The sequence below is a fragment of the Ambystoma mexicanum genome, chromosome 8 (genome assembly GCF_040938575.1).
Source record: "Ambystoma mexicanum isolate Mex_15411 chromosome 8, UKY_AmexF1_1, whole genome shotgun sequence".
NCBI classification, from domain to species: Eukaryota; Metazoa; Chordata; class Amphibia; order Caudata; family Ambystomatidae; genus Ambystoma; species Ambystoma mexicanum.
The window spans coordinates 145,045,212-145,068,207 of NC_090929.1; positions in this window are offsets into that span (position 1 = coordinate 145,045,212).

A 22,996-nucleotide genomic window follows, 5' to 3' on the forward strand; every position below is an offset into this window, starting at 1 on the left:
ATCTAGAAGGTTGTGTTTTTGTTGATGTATTCTTCGGGGTCCTCTGCCTGCTCGTGTTGATGATTCTTTATGTCTCGCCAATAATTTGTGTGTGCTATTACAGCATAAGGCGGGGGGCGTAGTATGTAGGATGATATTAAAGGGGGAATATTCCAGGAACAAACTATCCCAGGGATCAAACTATCTGAGGGGTTAAACTATCCCAGGGGCCAGACTACCCAGGGGTTATACTGTTCCAGGGTTCAAACTATCTTTGGAGCAGACCTATCAAAGGGGCAGACTTATCCCAGGGGCAGACCTATCTTAGCTGCTGACCTAATCGAGGGGCAAGACCTATCTCAGGGGCAAGCTCTATCTCAGGGATAAAACCTATCCTAGGGGCAATATCTATCCAAGAGACAGAACTATTCCAGTGGCAGACTATCCCAGGGGCAAACGATCTAAGAGACAAGCTGTCCCAGGGGAAAACATTTGGTGAGTGTGGTAGAGGTCTTTTGGTAATGCTAGAAGCTTGTGATGGAAAGTTGTCCCAATGGCAGATTCTCAGAGTGGTAAATCCTCACTGTGTTAGGACCTCATAGGTGTAAGACCCCGTAACAATGCTGTCTTGCAGTGGCGAGTGGCTCAATGTGGTATTAATTTCCTGTTAGTTTGGACCCACTTTGTTAGGAACTTGTGGTGGTAGCAGGTTTACAGTGGCGAGAGCCTCTCTGTGGTGGTTGTCTCTCAGTGGCAAAGTATGGTGGTGTAGGAACCCGAGCACCACAGAAGCAGGGTTAGAAGCAGGAAGATTAAAGAGGCCAGAATTAATAGTGTTACGTTCAGAGTGGTTGGGTGGGAAAGTGGCAAAGTTCAGAGGTGATGAACTCAAGGTGGCGGGCTCTAAAAAGTGGCAAAATCTCTCAGTGGCCAGATTCCGAGTGTCAGGGCCCAATTGTGGCACAATTAAAAGTGTGTCAAACCTCACAGTGGCAGAATTCTGAGAGACAGAGCTCTTATTGGCAAATTTCAAAATTAGAAAGACCCAGAGCGGTAAATTCAAAGTTAAAAACTCAGAGCAGCAAAGTTCAGAGTGACATCATCTTACAGTGGTAGAATCCACAGCAGCAAATTTCAAAATTACACTCTCACAGTGGCAAAATGCAAAGTGACAGTGCCACAGTGGGAGGAATCAAAGTGACAGAGTCACAGTGGCACAATTCAAATTTTAAAAAGTCCCACAGTAGCAAGATTTAGAGTTAGGAAGCTCACAGCAGCTAAGTTTAAAGTTACAGAATCTCACAATGTCAAAAATGTACAATAAGTTAAGGAAATCCCACTGTGGCAGGATTCAAAATTAAAACCTGCAATAGCTACATTTAAAGTTAGAAACTCACAGCATCCAAGCTGAAAGTGACAGAATCCCATAATGGCAACATTTACAGTCACAAAAGTCTGACAGGGGAAATCGCGGTGGTGAAGATAGAAAGTGGCAAGAAACAAATGGAGTATACTACACCATCCCTTACCTTCTTTTCACTGATCCCCTGCACTGGTGGAAGATGAGGACGGTGGGGAGGTTGAAGTGCAGGACTGGACACCAGGGAAACAGGGTTAGCCATTATCCACTGCCCTAGGCTAACTGCAGAAATAGGACTGGGGAGGACTCAGGTGAGTCACTCAGCAGCAAAATCAATTTTTGGAAAGTCCCAAAGTGGCAAGATTCAAACTGAAAAACTCACAGCAACAAAGTTCAAAATGACAGTGTTAGGCAGTGGCAAAACCCACCGTTTGGAGGTTGACAGCAGCTGAGTTTAAAGTGACAGAATTTCCCAGTGGCAAAAATCAAAGTTAAGGAAGCTCCACCATGGCATGATTCAAAATTAAAACTTGCAGCAGCTAAATTTAAAGTTAAAAGCTCACAGCGTCTAACTTCAAAGTGAGATAGTCATTCAAAATGACACAGTTACCCTGTGGCAAAAATCAAAGTTGGGTGGGTCACAGCAGCTACATTTAAAGTGACAGAATCTCACAGTGACAAAAATCAAAGTTAAGGTTAAGTCCCAATGTGGCAGTATTCACAGTGACAAATGTCTGACTGGAGAAATCTTTGTGGTGACAATAGAGTGGCAAGAAGCAAATTGAGTATTCAAAGTAGTTCCTACCTTCTTGTTACTGATCCCCTGGGCTGGTGGGGGTGGGGCTGTAGTGCAGGGCTCTGCACCAGGCGAACAGGCAACCGGGTAATTGTCCTTATCCACTCCCCAGCACTACCGTTGAAATAGGACTAGGGGAGGGCTCAGGTGACTTCCTAAGCCCACTGAATGCCTGGATTATTTAAAGGGATTGTGGGGAGGGGAGTGTAAAATGGCTCCTTGAAAATTCAACTCTGCTGTTGCAAGAGCCAATAAAAACAGAGGGAATAAAACAGCAAGCCAGCTGAAAGGACACAAAGGGCTTTTCCAAAGGTTTAGAAAAGGAATGGTAAATCAAATGTATGGTAAAACTAATAACAAATACCTCAAGCAGGATACAATGGGGGGTTTCAAAGGCTGAGAAAAGGGAGGGAAAATTGGATTTAAGGAAACATCTTACCAAAAATACCTTAAGCAGGACACTGAGACAGTTCCTTCTGTGGTGTGTGCCCCTTTTAGAAGTTTGAAGAAGGCGACAGATGATGGGAGTGAATAAAAGGGGCCGCCCGTGGTGTACACGTCAGTCAGCACGGGGAACCAGTTATACTGTGACCTGCCTCCGTGTTTCTTATCCCTACCGTGGGGGACGCGCCCTCATCTAGACTGGGCCCAGTATTTCCTTCCCCCACCATACCTTCCACACAGCAACACTCCTCTGTCTTCACTGCCGCTGCTTCACAGGATTGGGCGGGGCTCAGGTGACTTCCTGGGCCTATTGGAGGCCTGGATTTTGTATTGAAAGAATCTCAGGGCTCTTGTGGCTTTATGAGTCAATACATATATTTTGCTTCCTGATGAAAGATCAAACACATCAGGGCTGCATGTTAACTTGGTTTATTTGAGAATTATTTTTGAGAATTATTATTCATCATTCCTACACCGAAGAGCTGTGCACAAATTGACCCACACACAAACCATTAACCGCCAGTACTTTTAAAGGGTTTGCGGATTCTACAAGTTCAGAACTTTGGGAAGGTAATGGAAAAGTTCAAGGGAGTCGCTTCCGCCACTGTGATACCAAGCACAGGATCTGTGCACGTCTCAAGTCTACTTCTCACACCTGTGCCTGCCCAGGCTTGATTGACTTCTCTCCTGTTGTTCTGGTGATCATTCTCACTAATGAAAGGCTGGTGGGCTGAGTCATTTCAGTGCATGGATTCATGTCCTGATGATTATTTTGGACTATTTGTCAGGCAGCTGAAGATCCCGTCCCTGCTCACTGCCAATTGCCCTTCGCGGCATCCGTGCTGACTCCACAAAGCACCACCAGCTGCACGCATCTCCGCTCCTGCCAAGCAAAACATCAGCCACGAGCTGCAAATGTCTAATTGTTTCCAAACTAGTCTGCGTTATTGTGCGGGTGGAGGTGTCGACAACAGGATGCCATCCAAATTTCCGAAAATATCTGGGGTTGGAGATATTTTAGTCGAATATCTGCCAGAGGACGATAGATTCTCAGCCTACTCCGTTTTACGGCTATCCTCGTCCTCACTAACTTTTGTAACACAAGCCACGTTCTTGTCATTGGAGGTAATTTTTTTTATAAAAATGCATACATTGCGTGGAGAGGATCCATTACGTTTGTACTTACATGCAAAACGTTCCCCTCCAGGTAGGTCATTTTCTGCATGGAGTTGTGTAAAAAGCATGCATAATGTATGCATTTGCATTCGCTATTCATTTAAATGTATGACAGGGCGAATTGGGTGGCGGAGAATTACTATTTCTGGTGCCACCCTGGGCTTTGCCAGACACGTGGCATGCATGGCTAAAGCAGCATCTGGTTTTGAGGTGGCAGGTCTTTTGAGCACGTACTAATGTACAGAGGTCAAAATGTCTGATTTAGAAAGACCCCCATGCAAAGTGATCTGGCTTCCTCTGGAAGCAGGACGTCACAGTGGGCCAGGGGAGGTAGGTGTGCCAGGGGGCCGGGCCGGATCGCAGGGCTGTTGTGGGTCGGGATGTGATTCGGCAGAGTGCGATTACACTTATGCAGTAGGGAAGGGGTAGGAGGGTTGGGCGCGCAAGAGTCTTAAGAGAGTTTATGAGGGAACCCCCCCAAGGGTTCCTGTTCATGCATGGGAGAAGGGATCGGTCAAGAGTTGAAACCCCCAATGTTTGCACAATACTTCCTGCTGAGACCCTTCCAGGGCAGCCTAAAAAAGGTGGTCTTAACATGGAGCGGACTTCAGGGAGTGGTTTTACCACGTAGAACCAATTTTGATGCTAGTTGTAATGCACTAGATTAGAATGCCATTATACCTGATTTTTACACCAGCTTAAATCAAGTGTATTTTTTAGGAATACATTTTAAAAGCTGCCAGCCATGCATGAATGGCAGGCGGCATTTGCACAATTTGCATTAAAAAGTGCAAAAAGCAGAAGCAAAGATGATTCTGCCTGTTATTTTAACTTCTTTTTACTTCCTAGTACAAATAATGAAAATTGCGTGTAGGGGGACCTGTTTGCATGCAAGTGTAAATGTAACAGGCCCAGTCCATGCAATCCAAGGCCATCTTAAGCACTTTTGGGGCCCTGGGCACGGACATCTTTGGGGCCCCCTCCACCAAACCAAACGAATTAAGGGTTCAAAAAGAATGGTTGCACCCCCCACCCCCACCCGTTGCGCTCACAATCTATAGGTTGATATTCTGCCTCACAGCATAATAAGCATGTTTACTCCCTTTAAGTCCCCTTACCTTCTTCATAAACAAGTAGCATTTGAAGACCAACATTAGCAGTCTGCGAATAGGTTACTGCTCTAGAGCATACAGGACAATTGTTATCAATAACATCCAGGAAAGTGTGCAGCCTGTAGTATTAATGCAGGACCATATGTAAAAGATACATGTCGCCCATATTAGACAGATAACTCACATTAGCTGCCTCACAGAATGCAAAGTGATCATGCATGGACAGAGGAGACCAATTGGAAGGAAGGAGAACGCTACACATACCGTAGCATGGATAGTGGATGCAAATTAGAAGCTACTAGAAAGGTGTCTTTATCCAGACAGATTGAGATTAGAAGTAAGAGATGGTTTTCAAATAGTGTTGCTATTAGATGCCAAAGGAACAAATGCCTTTGGTGTGTGATATGAATATGCTCACTATTAAAGTGGGATCAACCCTATAGCCAGTGAAACCATGAATAAGTATTTTATGAAGGTCATACCATGAGAAGGAAATCACTTTGAAGGACTGACACTTTTGAAAGGTTTAGGGACTTACAATATAAGATTAAATGAGATGCCCAGGATCATACATTGGTTAAGGGCTGAAGGGGTGAAGCTGGGATTTGTGCCAACACTGCAATTTCTGCATTTGAACACTTTCTTTTCCAGTTCTTACCATTAACTAAAACAATCTCATTTTATAAAAATGTACACAAATCACATTACCAAACATGACCATTTTTAACAAAATATTATAGAAGGGTTCTATGCAAAATGGGAATGGTTCTTGTTTCATTCTCTCCATCATCAAGGGAAGTATATAAGTACCAGCATACCAATCGATGTGATTTAACACATGTAATCTGGGTTTGTCTTTTGTATTTTAAAGCGTTAAATACTTCCAAAACAATGGCTTGTGACATTTTCATTTATAAACGTGCATAAAAACCTTTGACTTTTACCAAAAAGCTAACACTTTTTTGTGTCAAACAAGCAGACCTTGAAATATGCTTGCCTAAGGCCTGCAACATCTGGTCCGCTCTCTACTGTCCACCACCCCTTACACTCTAACTGTCTACATAAGAAGAAAGATCAAGTAATGGGCTAAACAATGCCAGAAGCATGCAAGAAGGCAAACCTCACAGAAGACAGCAAAGTTATGTAAGATATATTAGATGATTTGACCAGAATCACTGTATCGTCTACTGGCAAAGCATGGATACAAGCATGAACGCTTTTGTTCCATAATCTTGAATTTGGATACTTATTCACCTCATGGACTAACAGTTTATGCCATCGTTGGAGGCGATTGCCTAGGTTTTACAACACCTCATCTGAACAAACCAATTTTTAGACCTTCACCATACGGATGACAAGTTAGTTTTTATAGCATTCCCTATCTGGTACAGGTGCATTGCTGATACCAGCAGATGTTTTTCTGCAAAACCAAGTACATATGCAGGCAGTTTTATAAACTTCAGCCAGCCTTGCTGGAATATGATATTCTAATTTTGCATATCAACACATATCTCTGCAATGGGTGCTTCACACACTGAGCTAACTTCTGAACCATTGTCACACTCAATGTATCAATATGTATTTCACTGTTGCCTATTGCACATGATCAACATAATTCCCGCAGGAAGGAAAGAATGCTACAGAGTTGTGCCGTAAGGAACACACAAACTATGTATACCACAGTGAACACAGAAAGCAATACATGATGAATTGATCATGGCAGAATGTACTTGTCAAAACAGAAAGGCAATGGGTTTAATGACTCAGCAGCACCCCATAAAATATCTTGATGTGTGCTATTTAAGACTTGTTAACAATGTAATCTTACTTCTTCAGATAAGGCAGCCTTTTTTGGGCCCCCCTCTAAGGTGGGGGCCCTGGGCACGTGCCCCTTTTGCCCTCCCATAAAGACGTCACTGATGCAATCTACTTGAATCTGGAAAATAACCCAGTGCAAATGTCATCATTTGCAGTACAAAGTGCAAAGAAAATGGAAAAGCAGGCTTCATCGCCTTCACTCTTTGGGGCCAATTCATAGAATTCGGCGCACAAGTGGCGCACGCGGCTGGCGCACAGTGTGCGCGTGCGGTAGTCTGCGCCAGCCGCGTGCGCCGAAACACATTCAGGCGCACAGCGTATTCATGGATTCCAACATCCACAACCAGCCGTGGCGCAGAGTGGCACAGCGACCCTGCAGCAGCGTCAGTTACGCCCGCAAGAACGCCCCTTGCGCAGGGAAAAGCCATCAAAATCCCCAATCCAGCGCAAAGGGCAGCAGCAAACGCAGAGCGGGGAGCGTGTATTTCAGGGGTGCGCGAGAAATTCTACACGCGATTGGCCTGGGTACGTGTATTACAGGGGTGCGCGAGAAAATCTACACGCGATTGGGCTGGGTACGTGGATTTCAGGGGTGCGCGAGAAATTCTACACGCGATTGGGCTGGGTACGTGGATTTCAGGGGTGCGCGAGAAATTCTACACGCGATTGGGCTGGGTACGTGGATTTCAGGGGTGCGCGAGAAATTCTACACGCGATTGGCCTGGGTACGTGGATTTCAGGGGTGCGCGAGAAATACTACACGCGATTGGCCTGTGTACGTGGATTTCAGGGGTGCGCGAGAAATTCTACACGCGATTGGGCTGGGTACGTGGATTTCAGGGGTGCGCGAGAAATTCTACACGCGATTGGCCTGGGTACGTGGATTTCAGGGGTGCGCGAGAAAACCTACACGCGATTGGGCTGGGTACGTGGATTTCAGGGGTGCGCGAGAAATTCTACACGCGATTGGGCTGGGTACGTGGATTTCAGGGGTGCGCGAGAAATTCTACACGCGATTGGCCTGGGTACGTGGATTTCAGGGGTGCGCGAGAAATACTACACGCGATTGGCCTGTGTACGTGGATTGCAGGGGTGCGCGAGAAATTCTACACGCGATTGGCCTGGGTACGTGGATTACAGGGGTGCGCGAGAAATTCTACACGCGATTGGCCTGGGTACGTGGATTTCAGGGGTGCGCGAGAAATACTACACGCGATTGGCCTGTGTACGTGGATTTCAGGGGTGCGCGAGAAATTCTACACGCGATTGGCCTGTGTACGTGGATTTCAGGGGTGCGTGAGAAATCCTACACGCGATTGGGCCTGTGCGAGTGGGGCAGTGTATTACGGAGGTGTGCGGGAAGTTGAAGAGGTGAATTGCCAGTGTGGGTCCTCCCAGGTCTCCCCTCTACCCCCTCCACGACCTCTGCAGGCAGCCCACACCACAGGGGACTACCCTGCACCCCTGGTCATGTCCCGCAGGCAGCCCATCCACCATGGGCATGCCCCCCAGCCAAGCCACATGTCCCCTTGCACCCCCACCCCCCAGCAGGCCCCCACCCATGTCTCCCAGCACCCCCACCCCTCCAGTCACCAGGGGCAGCCTCCACAAGGCCCCCACCCATGTCTCCCACCACCCCCACCCCTCCAGTCACCAGGGGCAGCCTCCACCAGGCCCCCACCCATGTCTCCCACCACCCCCACCCCCCCAGTCACCAGGGGCAGCCTCCACCAGGCCCCCACCCATGTCTCACACCACCCCCACCCCTCCAGTCACCAGGGGCAGCCTCCACCAGGCCCCCACCCATGTCTCACACCACCCCCACCCCTCCAGTCACCAGGGGCAGCCTCCACAAGGCCCCCACCCATGTCTCACACCTCCCCCACCCCTCCAGTCACCAGGGGCAGCCTCCACAAGGCCCCCACCCATGTCCCCCTGCACCCCCACCCCCCAGCACTGTGGGGCACCTGCCAGCAGGCCCCCAACCATGTCCCACTCATGTCCCCTTGCACCCCCACCCCCCAGCAGGCCCCCACTCATGTCCCCCTGCACCCCCACCCCCCTGCACTGTGGGGCACCTGCCAGCAGGCCCCCAACCATGTCCCACTCATGTCCTCTTGCACCCCCACCCCCCAGCAGGCCCCCACCCATGTCTCCCAGCACCCCCACCCCTCCAGTCACCAGGGGAAGCCTCCACAAGGCCCCCACCCATGTCTCCCACCACCCCCACCCCTCCAGTCACCAGGGGCAGCCTCCACCAGGCCCCCACCCATGTCTCCCACCACCCCCACCCCCCCAGTCACCAGGGGCAGCCTCCACCAGGCCCCCACCCATGTCTCACACCACCCCCACCCCTCCATTCACCAGGGGCAGCCTCCACCAGGCCCCCACCCATGTCTCACACCACCCCCACCCCTCCAGTCACCAGGGGCAGCCTCCACAAGGCCCCCACCCATGTCTCACACCACCCCCACCCCTCCAGTCACCAGGGGCAGCCTCCACAAGGCCCCCACCCATGTCCCCCTGCACCCCCACCCCCCAGCACTGTGGGGCACCTGCCAGCAGGCCCCCAACCATGTCCCACTCATGTCCCCTTGCACCCCCACCCCCCAGCAGGCCCCCACTCATGTCCCCTTGCACCCCCACCCCCCAGCACTGTGGGGCACCTGCCACCAGGCCCCCAACCATGTCCCCTTGCACCCCCACCCCCCAGCAGGCCCCCACTCATGTCTCCTTGCACCCCCACCCACCAGCACTGTGGGGCACCTGCCAGCAGGCCCCCAACCATGTCCCCTTGCACCCCCACCCCCCAGCAGGCCCCCACTCATGTCCCCTTGCACCCCCACCCCCCAGCAGGCCCCCACTCATGTCCCCTTGCACCCCCACCCCCCAGCACTGTGGGGCACCTGCCACCAGGCCCCCAACCATGTCCCCTTGCACCCCCACCCCCCAGCAGGCCCCCACTCATGTCCCCCTGCACCCCCATCCCCCAGCACTGTGGGGCACCTGCCAGCAGGCCCCCAACCATGTCCCACTCATGTCCCCTTGCACCCCCACCCCCCAGCAGGCCCCCACTCATGTCCCCCTGCACCCCCACCCCCCAGCACTGTGGGGCACCTGCCAGCAGGCCCCCAACCATGTCCCCTTGCACCCCCACCCCCCAGCAGGCCCCCACTCATGTCCCCCTGCACCCCCACCCCCCAGCACTGTGGGGCACCTGCCACCAGGCCCCCACCCATGTCCAACTCATGTTCCCCACCCAACATGTCATCACAATCCAGAACCCTGGTCTCTATGGTCAGCCCCCAAATGCAAAACACCCACCCGAGTATTGCATCCACCCACTCATAATTTGCAATCACATCACAGAACACCAATTGGAAGTTCCGAAACAAACACATGTCCCTCACATACACCCAATGGGTGTCAGTGAATCTCAAAACACATGACATGAAATGCATGAAAACAATGAGATACCACACATTGAAGTTCAACAAAAAAATAATGTATTAAAGGAAACATGAATAGAATCAAAAATGAAGAAACAGAAATGTGAATGTAAAAAAATGAAAAGAAGCATGTCCGTTCTAAATAAAAAAAATAAAAATATATTGAAATCCAAAGTAATGTTGTACAAAGTCAATGTCCACAAAACAAAATCCAATGGGAAATAATAATAAAAGCCATTGATCCATGGAGAATGTTAAAAAAGAAAGTATGTACAAGTCTACAACTATGTACAATGCAAGAAGCCAGGGTCCATTATCCCAACAAAATAAAGGAAACCTATCTAACTACACTAACTAATAAAAAAAATATATACAAAAATGTGGCCAATGTCCAAAAGGTCCAAATGAAACAAAAACAAAAATGAAACCTAACACTACCTACATAACTATGTACAAGGGCAGCGGGCTAGTTCCACGGCTCACTTCTGGATGTGCCGGGCCAGGGCATCATCGAACTCCTCCTCAATGTCCCGGAGGCGGTCCTCCTCCATGGCCCCGAGGGTCCGCAGGGCCGTCGACGTGTCCACCTCCAAACCCCTGCGGATTGCCTCGAGGCACTCGGCCCGCCTCAGGGCCCTCTGCATGGAGTTCTCCGCCCTGACCATTGAGAGCCGTGCCTCTTCCGCCCGCTGCCGCTCCGCATCTATGGCGTGGCCCAACCGCTGCCACACGGAAGACACTTTTTGTCCTGGGTCCTCCTGCCCTCCGGCCGATGCCTGCCCCTCCGATGTCGAAGGCCCCGAGCCTTCATGGCTCCCACCATGGTGCTGCTGCTGCTGTGCCTCTGCCCCTGCACTGCCTCCTGCTGCCTGCACATCCTCCGCCGGCTGGGGTGCAGTCGTTGACGTGGCCACCCCTGCTGGACGTCCGACTCCCGACTGTGGCAGGGATGCCTCCTCCACCAGCCTGGCCGCACCGTCAGAGGCAGCTCCACAGGGCACCCAGGTGACTGATGGGTGGGAAGATGGCACAGAGGATGACTGGCGCGTAGGGGGTCCAGCTGAGGAGGGGGTCGTGGCAAGCCCCATCAGACGGAGGAATCCGGCCTGGGTGACCTGTCCCAGCAGGCTGACGTGGTCAACGAGCCATTCGAGATGACGTGCAGTCTCTTCATGAAAAGACTGCAGGTCACCTCGCATGGCCCGTTGACGCAACGCCACACCAGCCAGGACAGGCTCAACCCGGGCCTGGATAGCCACGTCCGCAGGCAGAGGAAGGCCAGTTGACGTCAGCTCATCCCCTGCCTGAAAACTGGTCTGGACATAGGCATCCCTGCTGGTGCAAGATGATGCAGGGACAGGATCAGGGACAGGATTGCACACAGGCACCTCCGCGGCGGCCTGTGCTGCCTCCTGTCCCTGGTCCTGCACTGCACCACTAGCACCAGTGGGATCCCCACCCCCAGACCCCGTCTCTGGTGCTTGCACGGCCTCCTCCTCCACCAAACCCCCCACCAACCTGGATGACTCTGTGCCATCTTCCCCTGTTGGGCCCTGTGGGGTCCCAGCTGCCCCTTCTGCTGCCGAGGAGTCCAACTGCAACCTCCGCCTCTTGGACCTCCCCCCGGCAGCTGCGGCCTGGGACGTGGCACCGGACTCCTCACTCCCCGACGAGATGACAACATGGGAGGGGAGCCGGGCCTTGCGTCTCCGGCTGGCGGTGGGATCCCCGCTGCTGTGCTCCACAGCACCTTCTCCGCCCTCTTCATCAGTTGACACTGCAGACAGGGAGAAACAAAACACACGCATCAGGGCAATGTACAATGGACACATACACACATGACAGTTGTACATGAGTGGCATTGGCAAACCTCAGACATGTCATCATGATCCCCAACACACATGTCATTACAACTCGCACACACGAGCCATACCACAGCCATATCGCAACTGCCAACACCATCCATACACATACAACAGCATGAGCAGCCAAAGGTGAGCCAGACATCACATGCAACACAGGAAGTGCACCACACATGTACACACACCACCACACTTGCATGCATGTGTACACCTCTGCCAAGTGTCGCAGTGTTCAGACGGGCATCCATGTCACATCTGCCCATCAGGCTTCCACATACCGCTGTCACATGCATCCATGTTGCATCACTGTTGCACCCTTGTCAAATACACACACATGCACATGTACACAGCGCTGATACATGCAGCTGAAAACAACATACATGCGTGACATCACGGACATGTCTACTCACATACACCTTCATACAAACTTGTGTGCCCACACAACTGCATTTGGCATGCAAGCCCACACACACAGGCACCATCCATGTCTCACACATTACAGCCCTCGCATGTGTCAGCCCCACGGACCTGTACAACCGCACCCATACTCGACCCCATACAAACAGATGTGCAACCTGCACACTACTGAACAATCACCAGACGCACTGCTCACAATCAGGATGCATGTACACTCACCGCTCGACTCCAGACGGGTCTGCCTCTCAAGGACCTGGACGTGGAGCGCTGGGGATATGTGTTCCAGGACCCCCATCTGTTCTTCCGACAAGTGGCCCCGGCGCCCCTTGGCATCCGCTGCCTTCAAGAGGCGCCGGGCCTTGTTCAGGGACCTGGACCTGAAGTCCTCCCAGCGCTTCTTGACATGTTGTAAGTCGCGGACTGCCACCCCCTCCGCGTTGATGGCAGTCACGATGTCAGTCCAGATCCGAGTCCGTCCTTCCTTGTCGGCGCGGGAACTTCCGAAGAGGGCATCATACTGCCCCAGGACTTGCTCCACCAGGACACCAACTTCGGTGGCACTGAAGCTGGTGCCCCTCTGCCTCTCTGGCCGGGGGTTGTCAGTGGTCACAGATGGAGTTTGCCCCGACATGACAACCCCAGAGGCAGGAGTGGGTGGGCAACTGGGTCCTGGGGCTGGGCTGTGGAGCGATGGAATCCCAGTTGGGAGTCTTTGGTTCCAGCAGGGGTGGTCACACCAACAGCACCCCTGGCTGATGTGCAGGCAGCAAATGGCAGGGCACGTGGGCAGCAGGCAGTCAGGCAGCAGCAGATGGCAGGTGGGAGCGTGCTCGGGGCTCTGGGGGGCAGTAGTTCGGCCTTCTGGGCAGGAGCGTGGTCTTCCGTGTGCTTACGCGTGGCCAGCTTGATACGGAGTGATTTGGCACGTGAAAATTCTGCACGTCAGCGTGTAATTCGAGGAAAGGCCCTTAGCGCGTAAGCACGTCTGCACGCGTACGCATTTTCATTGGACCAAAGGCCCTCAGCGCGTGAGCGCGTCTGTGACGTGACGTGCGAGGGAGTATCCCTCATTGCACGTGATGACAGAACACACGTGGATTTCAGCCAATCGCGTGTGAAAGTTCACGGCACCCCGGAACACACGTACCCAGGCCAATGGCGTGTGGAACTACCCGCGCACCCCGAAACACACGTACCCAGGCCAATGGCGTGTGGAACTACCCGCGCACCCCGAAACACACGTACCCAGGCCAATGGCGTGTGGAACTACCCGCGCACCCCGAAACACACGTACCCAGGCCAATGGCGTGTGGAACTACCCGCGCACCCCGAAACACACGTACCCAGGCCAATGGCGTGTACGCTCGCTCCCCTCCGATCACACGCGATGACACCCGAATACGGGAAACCAACGAGTCCGCCCACACGGAGGCGTCCCGCGCCCGCGCACAGCATAAAAGTGCGCGCAAACAACAAACGCGTATATACAGCGACGATGAATGCCCCATTTGTTGCTGCACTGATTGTGGGACACCGCAGGAGGAGGAGAATAGCCAGGGCACGCATTTTTGCACCACGGACAAGCCTTTTTGGGATGCCTGACGACCAGGTCTACGGCAGGTATAGGTTTCCACCCCATATCATCCTAGACCTGGTCAGGGAGTGGGAAGATGACCTCACATCCCCCACCCTTTGCTCCCAAGCATTGAGAAGATGCTCAATGTCTTGCATTTTTTGGCCACTGGGTCGTTTCAGCGGACCACTGCCATAGTGGGGGGGGTCTCACAGGCCACGCAGTCACGCTGCCTACACCAGGTACTGGCAATCATGACAGCGCGCCCCTCAGTCCGCAGGCACATATACATGCCCAGAACACCCGCAGAAAGGCAGGCCGTTGTCCTGGATTTTTTCAGGGTGGCACACTTCCCCAAAGTGCTCGGTGCCATAGATTGCACCCATGTGGCCCTACGTCCACCTAGGGCCACTGAGCACATCTACCGAAACCGCAAGCACTGGCATTCCATCAATGTACAGGTGGTATGCGATGCAAAGGGAATCATCACCTCTGTCTATGCAAACTACCCTGGCTCCACCCATGACAGTTTCATATACAGAATGTCCGCCCTGAGCCGGGCCCTGGAAGCTGGGCAGCATGGCGACACATGGCTCCTAGGTCAGTACAAATGCCCTTGCACATGCATGCAAGTCACACACAGACAAATATCCAAACCCTAATAATCTCAATTATTATCACCTCCCCAGGGGACAGTGCCTACCCTCTGAGCAACCACATGATGACGCCAATCCGGAACCCCACCACACCACCCCAGGTAAGATACAACGCCGCCCATATTGCAACCAGGGGCATAGTGGAGCGCACATTCGGAGTGCTCAAGTCACGTTTCCGCTCCCTTGACCGCTCTGGTGGGCAACTACTCTATGCACCACCAGTAGTGTGCAGGATCATTGTGGCAGCATGTGTCCTGCACAATGTTGCAACACGGCAGGGCATCCCGGTGGACATGGTGGTGCCCCCACATCCCCAACCACAGGCACAGGCGCTGCCCATGGGAGGGGACAGGGCACGTGGCGAGGAAGCCCGGACCCAGCTTGTGGCCACATTTTTCACCTAAACTCCCACCCCTGCGGAGTGCACACAGGCCTGGCACATACCAGGTGACAATCGATGATGACAAAGTGACAGTCAACTGTCACAACCCTACCACCCTGAGATAGTTGCCATGGAAGTGCCACATCGTCTGCATCCCTAGCTACTTAAACACAAGCTATCCTGTGCAACCAAAATGCACACAAATGACATGTGACATGACATGGGCCATACACAAGTATTCCAAGGCCCAATGAGGCAGGGGGGGGGAACAAGGGAACACAGAGAACGGTACTACTAGGCCAGGTGTCATTGAGATTGTGCAAGTGCAGGGGTAGGGGGAAGGGAAAAGTGCAAGGGGAAGGGTGGGGGGGGAGTCCAGTACAGGGGAAGTAGGCCAAAAGAATAATACATAGGTCGCCTGGTGGCAACTGCAAAGATAAGTGCAGACAAGTGCTGGGAATGGAGGGCTGTAGGGATAGAGAGACAGTACTGCAGTGCAGGGGTTGCCAGGGTGGCAGTGCAAGTGGACAGTGGCTGGGCCAGGGACCGAGGTTGGTGAGAGTGTCCCAGTAGCAGCTCCTGTGCAGTTCCAGTGAAGAATTCTGCAAGGGAGAGGCAGAGAGTAAGCAGAAGCAAAGAGGAAGGTCTTGAGGTGCTTCCAGAACTGGAGATGGTTCCCCTCAAGTTCAAGTCAGCCAGGAAGTCTGTTCCAGGGGGAGGGCCCTGCTGCGGAGAGAAACATACCCCCAGCTAGTTGCTCTGAGAAGCGGATGACCTGGACATGCAAGGTGTGCATCACACACACCTGCAAAACAGGCCATGGCCATCACTGTCATGTCACTCAAACCCTCCCAAACATCAACATGACATGGCAAGCAATACCCATACACTGACGCAGTAACAATAAGGTACACATTGCCATGTCCTAAATGTACAGTGGCATCGGACAATGATGCCTGACCCGGAATCAGATGAAATGACAGACCAACAAAATGTCCCACCCAAAATAAGTTGTTTCCAAATGCATTGCAACAGTCGTAGACGTAACATCACAATGAATGCCTGTCTATATGCACATTATGCATTGCAAAATCAACACTGCAGCTCATGTGTGCAGTGTCCCACTCCTGCATCACACTGCTCAGCGCACAGCACAGTGAACAGCCATTGCGTGTGATGCACACCCTGAGCATCACATCTAAGTGACAGACTACATCAAACATCAAATTTTTGGCATGTACTGGAACCATAATCGGTCACAGAACATGTGCTGCCGGGACACAGTGGGCACCAGAAGGCAAACAGTGTACACGTGGATATGCAAGGGTGGGAGTACATGGAGTACATCCGAGTGCAAGTGTGTGGTTCTGCAGGGACATGCACTCCCCATATGCATGTGCACTCAAGTGACCATCAGTGTTCCCTACACATCACATGTGAACATCCACCATGTGTACACCCCAGCATGTCAAACCACAACTATCCCCTCGCACCTGAAAGGAAAACAGAACACATGAACAGGCATTGATCAGCAGAACACAACATGTACATAGGACAACAACATTACAATGTCAGAGTTCCCATCACACTGCAGGGCAATGCAACTATCAACAACAACCCCCCCCTCCCGCGCAAATGACCATGACCCGCTGAACAACTGCACCTGGGTCATGGAGCCTACAACCCTCATTTCCACCTGGCCACAGGATCACCTTTACCCTTCGTGTCCATCTCCCACCTTGTGTGTAAAAAGATGCCTGAACCCTCAGAATCCACACTCATTAACAAAATCACAAAATCCAAGGCATGAAAACGAACCCAAACACCCTCCAGTAGATGACTTGACATAGCAGTACCTCACAAACGCCAAGTACTACCACAATGATGCAACAACCAAGGTAGCACAGCAGAACAATGTCACGACAGGATGTGAGACATGTGTGGTACATGACATAGGATGATGCACAATGAATGGATGTGTACTGTCACAGGTCCCCTGTACAGGCGCGGGAGTCTCATGAAACAACCACCCACACCATGTCCCGGGTGCCTGCAAGGTCAAACTCACACAGGCCCCTGAGATCATGGTGGGGAATGAGGTTCAGGGATATGCAGTCGGGACAGGTGTAGACACACTGGATGACTGGAATGAGTGGCAGGTGAGGGGAGGAGGAATGACACATGAAACTAGGGAATGCACAAAAATGTACAACCTGCATGAACACATACACAATCCAAACAAACTTGGACATCATTGTCATGACATTCTGTAGTCCAGGCTCAGGAGTGGTACGAACCAACCACCCCCTCTAGGGTTTTGGCGCCTGCAAGTTCGGGGCTTACACAGGCATCCGCAACCCCAGTGGGGAAAGAGGGTCAGGGAACGTTGCTTGGATAGGCACGGGAAGCAGGAACACCGGGTAGAGGGTACAGGTTTCATAATTGCATAGGATCACGGGTGATTAGGGAAAAAAACATACCAAATAGGACCACACATACATCCATGCATCAGTACACTCCCCAGCAAGCCTATGCAGGGCAGTTTGTAAGGAAAACAACAAGACACTTAGCTCTGGTTTTGAGTGCTGGCCTCCTTCCTGCGCACTCTCAGGGCCGGTTACAGGAGCACTCCAATGCTGCAAAGAGAGACACAGTCAACAACCTGTATGTGCCAGTTACACAAAAACACAACACAAAACATGCCCCATAGCAACAAACTACTCTACAAACAGACAATCAGTGCTCGATGCTTCGTACCCATATATAACATCACCCCTGTGACGGGTCATACACAGTCAATGCAGTGAGTCAGGCGCTGGTGGGTGCGTGTCAAATGGAACTCCAATGTGTCACAATTCACACAACATGCAATGTTCCCTGGGTAAGCAGACAGACCCATATGGCAAGCCATGACTACAGAGCAAGTTGCGTACCACCATGACCAAAACAAAGTTGGCAGTGCATTTATCATGAAGTACGTGGAATAGACATGCACTGCACCCAAGTATGTCCCTTGCTGTATGTCCCTGTGAGCTGTCCCTTTCCATGTCTCTGAAGGCTACATGGTTGATACAAGTGCCTCAATGAACCTTGGTGTACCGCAGGGTATGTGCCACTGCCCCTGCATGTGTCCCAGACAACCCTACTATCAACAGCCATCAGTCCACAAACACATCTGAGCTGCATTGTGTGCTTCAACACCAATATTCGTCTAAGCTCACCCTCAGTGCTGTGACTAAGCCTGCATGTGCAACTCGCCTGGTGCAAGCTTTGCTGTGTCGTGGCCCCCCTGTGATGCTCACCTTGCCTGGAGTTCCTTGGAACATGTCAGCAGTTCTAGGATGTGGGTCTGCAATCACTGTGGCTCTGCTCGTGCACACATGTGCATGTGGGCACCAACAAACGGGTCAGGCATTCCGTCGTCCAATGGGCCATGTCTGCTGCCAAAGGTGCTCTGGTGCCTCATCCCCCTGCAGAAAGTGCATGGAACAAATGATTAATGCATCGAAGTGATCTGTGTGTGTCTCATCAGGCATCTCATTACTTGACCATGTCAGAGAGTCACATCACAAATCACACCATCAGTCCGTCTTTGACTTCCAAAGTGTGGAACACTATCTACAGCATGAATTGCAACAGGCACGTGTACAGGAAAGAAATGAGACATAATACACAATGCATAGCAATCAATGTCCACATTAATCATGACACACCCCGTCTAGCAAAAGCTGAACAGTGGACAATTACACCTAAATCATCCCCACTAGGGGTGTCAACACAAGTCACAAAGCACCAGACATGCCACAGATATGACAGTCCAAAGCCCTTGTGTAAAATTCTGTAACACCGAACCATCCTTGCGAGCCCATGGATAAGGGAGGCAGGAGTGGCATATGTGAGTCAAGGAACCCAAGCAGCAAACACATACACAAGACAACCATGAAGGGCCCAGCTGGAACAGACAGTGGATGCCTTCAAAAACCACAAGGCACCGCACTGTCACATGAAAGCACAATAGACTACAAATTTTAAACTAACTCAACTATTAACTAATTACACTAACTATGGAAAACCTACATTACCTATTTAAACTAACTATCAAACAGAAACTTAACTAACTAAACTAAACGAAAAATCAAAAATGGCCACATACGACCCGGGGGGGAGGGGAGGCACCCAGGAGGGGGGAGGTACAGGGTGCTGCTCAACATCCACATGCGATGATGCCGAGCCAAAAAAAAATACCTCCATGGGCTCAACGCCTGCACAGCACGACCTATGTGGGAGATAGATGGTCGTCCGAGTCTGGCTCATCCTGGAAAGGAGGACGTGGCACAGTAGCCTGGCCACGCCTAGCCGCAGCTTGCCCCTCGTCGGCAGCAAGTCTGCCGGACAGGTGAGCCTGGTTCTGTGTGGCGATGTAACATAGGTCTGCATGCAGAACCTCACGTGATACACGTGCTTCCTCTTGCAAGGTAGCACGTGTAACACGGAGTTCCTCCTGCAAGGCCTGGCTGGACAACCGCTGCACCTCCCGGCAAGCCTGTAGCTCAGCCGAGATGGTGCGCTCAAGCTGTGCAAACCTCTCCTCTGCCTGCTGCCTCTGGGACATCATAAGGACACCCAGAGTGGATCTGAGGGAGGCATACTCCTCCCTCAGGGCATCCATGTGCGCCTCTGCGTGAGCAGCAATTGCTTGACGCAGAGACGACATTTCAGCCTGGCGTGCCCTGTCTGAGGCCGCCATGCCCAGCCTGAGCGAGCGGGCCGTGGACCGTGCCGCCTGCTGCTGGAGAAGCACCTGCCTAGCAGGGGGGAGCACAGATCGGGCCACACGCTCCATGCTGTCAGCAATGTTCTCCATTGCTGCCCCCTGCCGTTCAGAATTGGCAGTCATGTCTTGCTCCCACTCAGTATACAGCGGTTGCGCGCGGCGACCGCGTTGCCGGGCTTGACCCCTGAAGGACCCAAGGACCGGAGGTCCTCGCTGTGTTGGCACCGCCTGCGGCTGCACGACTACATGCCCCCGTCGACGTGATGTCCCAGGCACATCAGTGACTGGTGTGGAGGGTGACCCTGCGTCCCGATCCACCACGGGCAGAGGAACCAAGACTGTCTGATCCCTCAGTGCAGGTGTCGCAGACAGAGGAGTGTCCACATCAGAATCACTCACCCCTGACACATGGACTTGATGGTCATCCAACTCAACATGGACGTCAGAGTCGTCATCAAGGCTGGACTCATAGGCAGCCAGAGACAGGATGGACTGCAGCACTTGGGGGTTTTCGTGGCCTACCACCCCACGACCCCCACTAGTGCCGGGTTGATGTGGTTTTACCAACCCTGTGTCTGGCGTGACAACACCATCCTCTGCATCCATTGCGTCATCACCTGAAAAATAGAGAGGAAAAGGTAACTACACATGTCAGAAGCACACAACACACACACACACCGACAGCAAAGGCATCCGGCAGACATGTGACACACAACATATGACCTGGCATGCATGCTGGGTCTACTTAGAATAGCCACTGTGATCAGACCTGTTGAAAGGTGGCAGTTTGCATGGAAGTGGGTCTATGCAGTGCTGAAAATGTGTACGCCACTCACTACCTACATGTACAAGCACTCCATGGTGTGTGCCAGGAAATGTGAAGGCAGTGCAATGTCAAATTCAGACATCACGTGCATTGTGTATTCAATGTGTACCATGTCTAGCAGCCAAGCACCCCTCCACCCCAGTACCAAAGCAGGGATGCCTAGCATGGTATCAAAAGGCTGCCCATACACCTGTGTATTGTCAAGCAGTGTTGACTGGCATCAACAGCTTAATGTGAATCAAATTACAACACTGCTAATGATGCTGGGACAGTGAGCAGGACACATGATGGAAGATCCGGAGGCCAGCCACGTGTGAAGAAGACACGACAAGAGTTGGACAGAGTCATTGGCCATTGAACAGGCTGAGGCCTGTGAGCCACACAGATTGTCATTGCCTAAACATGTGTGCAACGCAGGACTGAGCCACAGTTGACATGGGGAGGCCGATAATATGGCAGGCAATGTATGTAACCAAGGACTCATATTACAGTGCTCATCCAGTCAAGGACACATAGAGGCATGCGTGCAATGCACATGGAGCATGAATGGGCACTCATGTCCCTGCGGGACATCTGACCCATGCACAGTACAAGTGGGATACCCTGCATCGAGTACTAAGGCTGTACCACACGGCATATGTCTGGCAGTTTCTAAGCTGGAAGTTAGCATCTACACAGGACACATGAACAAGAAACTACACATTGGCAAGAATGTAGCAGACCAGTGCAAAGGTGGAACTGGGGTGCAGAGTGGCGGAGGAGGGGCAAGGGAGCATGCCCACATGGATTCCCGCATGCAGGCAGAGGAGACATGCATGACGGTAGCATTGCATTACTTACACCTCAGAACCATGTACACGTCACATGTAGCAGCAATCATGCACAACACATCCCACAAGTCAAACACACACGTCCTCAACAACTACGCTTTAACACTCACTGGACTGGGCATCAAAGTCCAGCATCTCTCCCACACCTTCGACCAATTCTGGTGGTATGAACTCCGCAACGAGAGCCTCATGCGGAGTGAGTTCTTCCTCCTCTGGTGCAGGCCCACCGCCAGTCACCAGAGTCAAGTTGTAATTTGAGGCACGCTTAGCCTTAGTGCTGCGCTTGATGTCATTCCAGTGCTTTTTGCACTCCTGCGCTGTGCGCACCTCATGGCCGAATGAACTGACATGTTCCGCAACATGCTTCCAGTGGGTGTCACGTTGGGCAGCCGTAGTATGACTATTGGCACCCACTAGCATGTCACGGCTGTGTCCCCGCACGTAGTCCACGAGGAAGTCCAGTTCCTGCTTACAGAAAGGCTTCTTCCTCGACGTGCAGGAGGTCGTGGCTGTGTGTGGGGTCCCAGCCTGTGCTGCAGGTGCAACCTTCCTCCTCTTGGACTGTGGCGCAGACCCTGGCTGGCTAATGCCGCCCTGACCAGTATGGCCAGTGGGTTCGGTGGATTGAGCCGAGGGAGTGGCAGGTGGAGGGATGACCAAAGGCCTGACTTGTGTCAGTGGCAGCTGGGTGCCCACTAATGGACCCTGCGCAGCAACATCAGCTGTGGCAGGGTCATTGACCGCAACGGTCCTGGTTGGCAGACTCACAACCGGGGTGCTGTTGGGTGCATCTGCCCCTGCACTTGCCAACACCCGGCTGTTCGGGGCAGTAGATGACATGACTGCCCCAGGGACACGTGTCTTGGTCTGAGCAGCCCGGCGTGCCCCTATGGTTTCCCCCCTGGCCTGTTGGAGATCTACCAAGGGCTCTTCAAGTGCCAACGCAGCTTGCGCTGGCAGACCCTGAGCCTGGGTGGCGGTGTCCACAGCTGCACCTGCACCTACCGCTACCCTTGGGCCCGTGGCAGTCGATGGAACGGACTGCTGGGTCATACGGGTGCCAGTGCCAGATGCAGGAGCTGCATCCCCCGGAACCACAGGGGGTGGTGGCATGGCTGCACCGACACATGGCACAACATTGTGCTCAAGTGGCGCACCCCTGCCTCTTCCCCCTCTGTGGCTGCCCTGGACACCCTGGAGTCCCCCTACTCCCTGGTCACCACGGCCACGTCCCCGACCACGCCCGCCACGAGGAGTACGCCCAGCTGAGGCGCCCCTCACCTTTGGTGGCCTCCCAACCATGGCACAGATGTAATAGTGCTGGCACAGATGGAGTGGTGCCAATGGGAGGTGTACACCACAATTGTCCTGGGCAATTGGGGTGAAGGGGGTGGGAAGCAAGATGTTAACAGCCCCCCTGCACCTGCAAGGCTGTATGTGACCCCGGTGATGTGGTGACGGGTCACGCAACGCTCAGGCACCCCAAAACTGCAGTAAAACCGTGCACGCAACCCTGCAGCCTACGTGCGTGGATTTGACCTC